General features: G+C 41.1%; 1 protein-coding gene across 11 annotated transcripts in view; it reads right to left on the bottom strand.

The window, feature by feature from the left end:
- Positions 1-8,201, bottom strand: part of LOC117939225 (microtubule-associated protein 2-like) — a 58,559-nt gene that overhangs the window by 36,628 nt on the left and 13,730 nt on the right. For 10 of the 11 annotated variants that reach the window (XM_034864334.1, XM_034864339.1, XM_034864338.1 and 7 more), the window contains exon 1: positions 1-167. This exon is cut by the window's left edge and continues 55 nt beyond it. The exons of the other annotated variant lie outside the window; for it this stretch is intronic. The gene's annotated coding sequence lies outside the window, so the exon portion shown is untranslated. Of the gene's footprint in view, positions 168-8,201 lie in introns of those variants that run through there. 11 annotated transcript variants of the gene reach the window in all.

Here is an 8,201-nt window from a genome sequence, read left to right as displayed (position 1 = left end):
GCTTCTGCAGAGAGAGGAGGAAAAAAAGACAAGAAAATGAAATGATGAAAGATAGAAAAAGAGTCATAGGTGCAGCGCCACACTGAACGAGATGGCTGATGCTTTTTATTTGTCGGCGAGCCGAGCCGGCAAGCACACTGCTGCAACTCACACATGTCTCACGTAGGTCTCCCCCTCCCTGACTTCCCCTTCACCAGCACACACTCTGCAACCAAACCAGTGTCTCCATAGCATTGGGGAGGGGTGGACAGGGGGGATGGGCACAATAAATGTGCTTGTATGTGTGTGTGTGTGTGTGTATGTTTGTCAGTCACATTAATTCATGTCTGAAAGAGATATGAAGCTCATCCACCCCTGAGGGAATTGAGTTCCAAGATAATTCTTTATCCAAGACATTTTCCAGCGTCATATTTCATTCTCCTCTCAGTGTACGTCTCATCCGTAAAAATGTGGCTCAAAGACTTTCACATTATGAATGCACGGAAAACCTAAACATGACAGCGAGTGCAGCATGAGCGTATAGAAAGGAGGGGTACGGGACTTGCCCCGTGCTGAATAATCGCTCTGTCTTGGTGCTCATTTGCAAGCATGGCCGACAGAGGCACTGACACAAAGACAGAGAGGGGGAACCAGGGGGGAAAGAGGGTCTGAGTGAGAGATGAGGGGAAAGCAAAAGAGAGACTGCAGAGGCCAGACAAGTAGAAAAGCATACAACTCAGTAGCACTGAGCGCTGACTGCTGAAAGCCTAATTCCCTCCTCATTACTCCAACCTCAAACCACATGAAATGAAATATTTGTCAAGTCCAGGGTCTCACAATGGCCCCAGTCTTCAGCTATCAATCACCCACAGTAGTGAATACAGCACATACAGAAATGATGACCCAGAGAGTAGATGAATTGAGTGCAAATTTGGAGAATTAAAAATATAGATAAAACAAATGTGTGAATTAAAGGATACGTTTTTTGAAGTGGGAAATCAAGTGGGTATCTTCCACAGTTAAAGTCTTTAAAGCTAAATCCCCTCTTTGACTTTCAATGGACAGAGTTTTCTTCCTGAGCTGCAGAAACGGGATACTTTCAAGTTTGTTAGCAGGTTTTTATAGCAGGACACAACACCAGAAATAAACCTGCAACCTATAGCCAGGATGAAGACACCCACTCCATTTGGCTAGCGTCATATTAGCTTTGGCTTAACTTTGTTGGACTGTGGAGTTCGTCCCACATCTTTCAGAAGAGTTTTTAACACTTGGTTTGGCTCTGATAATTAAAGTTAATACCAGGGCCAGAATCACCAATACCTATACCCATAATGATTGCTTTAATTATTAAAAGGGTCTAAATCATGTAGGGGATGATTCATGACACATCATTGATAGGGTTAGGGTTACTTGTTCTATTACATTCTCAATACTAGCTAAATATTTGCCATACTTTAAGTTAGTTTCTGTACACACCATTGTTATATTAACAATGGATCACTAACTGCTTGACAGTATTAGCGTCTTTTGGGTCATGTTGTAGTTTTCCATGTTGAACAACTGTTTTGGTTCAGCTCTATAGTGGTACTGAGGCAAGCGTTGATACTCAAAACACTAAACCTCTAAATCACTCCCATAAGAAGGAAATAAATGAACCCACTAAAGCAAACCAGTATAACCAGACTAATGTCAAGAGAAACCGCCTGACATGATTGCCAAACCTCACAGAGACCACTGAGGTTGAGGTGATGCTAAATCATAAAGAATACATCATAGTACGCTTCCCAAAACCACTTTAGAAATTAGAGGAAGAGAGGGAATAGAGCAGGCCAGCGTTGCTGCTTCCATCCCACATCACATCCTCCCTCAGACCCACCATTAGCTTGTCTTGTTTTGGGAGGGTCATTAGAGCAAGACTGTAATCAACCTGTCAGTGTCTTCTTTAAAAAAGATCAATTTGGTCTTTTAAAAGGGCAGCAGAAGAATAACCCTGCTGTCAAACTGAATTATGAGATCATTTTCACATTTGGTTCGGGGACTATGACGAACCAAGCGGCGTGGCTTTGCTGTTGGGAGTGTTGGGTGAAAGGAAAAAGAGATGGGAGATAAGGGGCAAGGAGAATAAAGGGAAGACTGGGTGACACAGGCGGGAGAGAGAGGGAGAGAGAGGGAATCCAAGCTCAGAGAGACGCAGACAGTCCTGTCAACGCCAGCTGCCTTTACAGAGGCCAGGACTGATTACAGAGCAAGGACTGGACCGGAGCTGCAGAGTCAGCTAGCACAGTTACTAACATCTAATCTCCCCTTGGCCTCCGTTGCCAGAAAGCAGACGCTGGTCGAGCTAACGCCAATCTTACACTACCAACTGTCAACAAACACAGCGGCAGGCTGGACTTGCCGTCACCAGATTCCACATTTTGTTTTCCCTCTGTTTCATATGGACAGTTAAACATCAGACACCCACTTGTTAAAGAGTCCACTGTATTGAAGCATGGAAAGAACAGTGAAAGCACCTTAGACAGCATCATTTTAAGAGTTTAGGAAATGACTGAGAGCCCCAAAACTGCAACAAATGTTTGTCAAATTTGTCACTTTCTTCAATCAAATAGGTTATCACAGGATTTATTGTCAAGGGTCACAATAAAACCTGATTTCTAATCTCCAATTTAAAGGTAGGTCAATAACATTGCTGTATTGAAAGCGGGGGTGCAGGCTGATCGCTTAGCCGGTTGCTGCTTGATTCCAAAGCAGTGACAACTCAATATGATCAGGATTAACCGAATGGATCATCGTGGGCTTTTGCAAAATCCGCCTGGACCCTTTCATCCAGATTTGGATGGGTGATTCATATCTAATTTAAAAAAGACTGAGGTCCCTCTTCTTTGTGATGTTATGTGAGAGAAACAATCAGTTTTGTATCCCTAAGCCCACCAAATCTCCAAACTACAAGAATGAGTCCAATACAAAGCCTGTATGATATATTTTGTAATGCACCTTTGTCCTTTTTCTTCCGCAGTGTGTTACATAACAGATTAATCATCATCAGATTCTTCTGAAAAACAAACCGTTACTGAATCATTATAAAAAAAAACTGTCTTCCAAAGTGTCACCTCATCGCACCCCTCTAAAGGCATGACTCGTGCATTTTTTCTTTCCCATGCAGCAGCTTTAGCACAAGCTGGGTTTTACTGAGGCGGGCACATTTCTTGCAGGTGCTTGAGAACACAACGGAGGGGGCTTCCATGGTTCTGCATTCTCAAACACAAGTGAAAGCTGTAGTCTTGCATTGCGCAACCTATCTCCACAGCGCCACAGAGGAGGGTCCGGCTAGTCCACACAGCATTTCTGCATAGGAGAAAAAACGGCTCTGGTTTATTGACATTTCTTTAAACCAATCACCTTCGTCTTGGACAAAGCCACGGTGACTCTGCAAAATAGCCTCAGGAAGGAACATGTTTTGGAGGATAAGTATACGTACGGAGGCAAACTCTGGAAATAAAATGGCTGTCAAATGTGTGACGGGAACTTCACTCAAAATATAGATAAATATCATTTGATATGATATGATATGATATGATTTAGAGTTTAGAATGCCAACACAAAGAAAGCAGAAGGTGAGGGACATCCGGCCGAAAATGAGGGACATCCACCAGAACTATGACGTAGTTGAAACGTTATCAATAGAGACTATAAAAGCTGTAATTCCAGCTCTTTTTTAGTATGCCACCATTTAAATTGAACTGCTGTGGTTTTACAAGGGAGAGGGGAGCAGTTGATATGAATGCAGATTGTGATGGCTGGGGCTGGCTCCCCCGCTCCGGTCTCCCTGCGTCTCCCTGTGCTTCCCTCGCCTCCCTTCCCTGTCCTCGCCATCCAGCCGCTCCCTACGCTTACTCTAATAAAAAAACTGTTCCTCATTCGTCACACAGATATTGATTAAGGTGTAGGGTTGGTGATTTGGCACAGCGCTTTCGGATGGTCTCATCAACCATTTCAATACTTATATTGATTCATTCTGGCTGTTTGTTGAAAAGAAATGAGTTAAAGGAACATCTTTGGGAATCATTCACTTTTTTCTGACATTTTATAGATTAAACAATTAACTAGGAGAATAATTACATTTTGAAGTGTTAAGTCACTTCCATAAAGTCGTGTAACTTGGCGACTAGGTGACAAAAACAACTGTAATAATCGATGTAACAGAGGCCAAATAAATCCAGTCTTTCAGTTTGTAGCATGGGTCCAAACTCCAAAAAACGCCGGATCCTACACTTCCCATAATGCAACTCATAGCTTCTTACATTAGACACTGTCTGTCTGGTAAAAACCATGTCTTTGAAACTCCACGTCACCGGTTTGTAACATTTTTTCTTAATAAATTTGAAATTCGAAGCCCAAATTTCAAGATAACCCTGACGACATCGCTATTACCGGGGTTATTTTCCTCAGACTTGACGTACAGAAGATTTTATACAACAGTTTTTGTTGAGCTGAATCTCAGGAATGATTCTTTCTGAAAGAACTGCAATTCCCAGAATGCGCCAGCAGCAGCAAACCGGCTCACCTGATCAGTCATTGTCACTGATTTGGAGCACCTGTGAAGACATTCTCAGTCTTTTAGAGAGAAGACGCTCAAAGTTGTCTCATAGGTCCAGCCCAAAGACCCCAATGGTCGGTCAAATGTTTTTATTTACTTTCGTGGGATTTGAAATGCTGCTTAATATGTCCGTGCTATGTGTAGATTGGTTAAAAAACATCTGCTGCATTGACTTTATTGATTTTTTTGTTAAATGGGTTTGTGCTAAAATAATAGTTGATTTTAAGTTTGGAAAAATTAACAGTATAAGAATGGTTCAAAGATAAAAACGGTAAAATGTTATTAAATGCTAAAACTTTTACAAATTTGGAAGATATAAGAAATCTTTTCTTTTATTCTATGTAAAGTGGTTAATTCATTTGCAATTCATTAAAAAATGCTCGGTTAAAAGGTAACTTTTGATTTTTCTTTAAAGGTTTCCAACCTAGTTGAACTGAACAGACCAATCAGCTGACAAAGCCAACAGAAAAACAAAAGTGATTGAGTCGGAAATTTGAGTTGTACTTGTGTCCTTTGGACAGTTTTAAAAATTGAAGGTCTACTCAAAATGTTCTTGTCAGTTTGTTTCTTGAAGAAAAAAAAATCTCAAATACTCCTGTATTGATGTTCTGTCCTCCTGAGTACAACAGTGTTTATATATATATAAGAGTAAGCCTTACAGCCAGTGCCATGTTAATACATTGACCCAGACATAGACCTAGTAATCGCTCAAACTGGCAAACACATGGTAATGACTAGGGATTGGGTCACCACCATAACATCAGCAGGATCACAATCTCTTTCCAGCATAAGGACAGTATCCAATTCCCACAACTGCTCTTTTTGGCTTGATATTGTAGAAAATACATCAGCATCTGCTTGCTTTGTTGTTTGCTTTAAACAAATGGTAAATTAGATATAAGACCATGGAAAATCTAATTACCCAAATCCGTGCTGATCCGTCTGTCTGTTCAAAGGTTAGCAGCCACTCGTGTGTCTCAGGCTCAGCCAGCAATCACACAGTATTCATTTGATTTCATTAGGTTATTTATGATTATTAGATTAGTAGCTTCTTTCAATATGACATCAATTCGGAGCTTTCAATTTACTCAATAACAACAACTATTCAACGATGCACGGTGCTGTCAAACTCTTTTACCGCTGCTGTTGTTCGAGCAAAAGCTGTTTGAGGACCCTGATGTCAGAGGTCAGGGGTGAGTCGGGTCGGAGTAGCTAGACAGAAGCTGATCCTCTCCATCCCCCTGAAATCCCTCTGCATATAGACACTACAGCATGACTCACATCAAAGCCAAAGTACTACACCTTGTCCAAGGCCTGGGCATATCCAACAACCTGATGATCATGTCAGTCTGTCGCAGGTTCAAACTGTGTAATACAGTACATAACTAGGCCCATATAAGCACTGTTTATAGGGTCAACCACTTAACTGCATCACAATTAGCCAGCATGACTGTTTCTGTGGCTCTCTGAGTCTTTCCGTAAGCTTTCAACCTGGACGCAGCCTACTGCATATTACAAACAACAATCAGAGTAGGGCTGCTCGTATATGGAAAAAATATATAATCACAATTAGTTCGGTCATTATTGAAATCACAATAATTTAACACGATTACTCAGTGACTTCTTGAAAGATGTTGCAATTTTTGAACTTAAAAAGCAGTGGGAAAAGTTTAAAAAAAAACAACTGTGGCCTTAAAAAATTACCAGTTTGAACTTTTTTTCATTCAGAACACAAGAGAAAATGCAGGTTTTTTGAGCAAAGCGTAATGAGCTAAATAGCTGTTTTTCTCGATTGTTCTGTTTCGTCATTGGGAGCCGAAATCGCTTATTTAATAAACTTTTGATTAATTGCCCAGCCCTATTTCAGAGCTTTAATGCTTAAAGCTTTGGTTTTGCCAGGGAGACTGTTGATTCATTAGACTCAGCCTGACCAAGAGTAGTTAACAAACTACTGAACACTTTTAATCTCATGAAGGATTTAAGAAAGCAGTTAAAATACTGTGTCCTGTTAAAGGGGTCCTCGAGGACTTTGAACCTTCACCTGCTCCTTCAGTTATTTACAAAGTGCAAAGGCTGACAGTAAAAAGACATCTGTCCAGCATGTTGTTCATTGCTTCTGTCAACCTTCAGCCCAGACCAACTTCCAAAATGTCAAGATTATTCTCCAGAAAGAGGGTGACAAGTTAGATATTTACAGGCACACTAGAATAGTTCCCTCATAGCACAACTCCATTCACATTTTCCAGAAAAAAAAGCAGTTTACTCTCTTATCTTGACAAAATGTGGACAACCACCAGCCACTCATTATTCAGCAAGTGAGACTGTATCTAAGTTTGTGCATTAAAACCTTTAAAAACTTAAAACCAGCGTTCCTAGTTTGCAACAGCCAAGAACAAATAGCAGTCTGCTCATTTGCCCAAAGAGCTCATCACACCATCTCAATCATCAGCATGCAATTCATAACATAACTCAAACACACAACACAACCAGCAACACACAGTACAGTACGCACATGGGAATGTCTTACACAGCCGGACCACCACTGGATAAAATATTGACTGTGATGGAAGGAATGTCATCCTTCCTTTCTACCACTAAGAAAGATGGCCTCTCCGGAGTGCATATGGTCTCATCACTAACATCCATATGCATGTATACAATGTATTATACACACCCACTCCCACGCTGACAGGCTAAACAAAGGACATTCCTAAAATGGCAAATATGCCCGAAAGAGACCGGTTTTAAAAAGTTGTGATTTGAGGAGAAAAAAATTAGACCGGAAGTGGAGAGACTGTTTGTGTGTGTGTGTTTTACAGCAGAAGAAAGGGGGGAGGCGGGTGTAGGGGACTGATGCCACGACTGTGGGGGAATTCAGGGGTGAGAACAACTGTTTTCATGAACTTAAGTTTGTTTGAAAGTAAATTTGCGCCTGTCTGAGGGCGTGGGTATCGTGGCGTTTATATCAAATGGTTGTGTGTGAACGCGCCAGCTCTCGCGTGCCTGGCTTTACACTAACCACAGGGTGTAGCCGTGGGCTTTGAAGTCGTCCATACACCCTGGGTTGAACTCAAACACAGGCTACTGTACAGTACAAGATCCCATATTACTCCATGGAAAAATCACTACATGCTTTTTACTTACAGGGAACACAGCCCTCTCTGTTCCTCTAGTAAAACTTGACTGGGCAGAAAAAGCAGAAAAACAGCAAAGAGGGGAACAGGGTAGGGCTGCAGCTAACATGTATTTACAGAATTCTATTATGATTAAGATTCAACCTTTAGTGTATACAATGTGGTAAAATAATCTGACACACCCGTAAAATTATTTAAATCAAATTATGGAACTAGCAAATGTTTGACACATAATTCATTATCAAAATTAGGAACTGTCATAATTTCAGCACTCTTACTGTAATTCTCAGTATGGCTATGTTTACAAACTGGTGCAGTCTCGGCGACTTTTGCGGCAGAAGCTTGTGTTATGCTGAGAAAGGACAAAAGCGGAGTTCAGCTTTGGAGATGAGAGGACATATAAAGAAAATAATTAGTTCCTCTGAAAGTCCATGTTTCTGAATCCTCAAAATCCACCTTAAAAAAAGGGTGGGTGTGTGTGTGTGTGGGGG

Source organism: Etheostoma cragini, chromosome 24, assembly GCF_013103735.1.
Source record: "Etheostoma cragini isolate CJK2018 chromosome 24, CSU_Ecrag_1.0, whole genome shotgun sequence".
Classification (NCBI taxonomy): Eukaryota; Metazoa; Chordata; class Actinopteri; order Perciformes; family Percidae; genus Etheostoma; species Etheostoma cragini.
The sequence above is the reverse complement of the archived record's forward strand: the minus strand, read 5'-3'. Positions and strand labels throughout refer to the sequence as shown.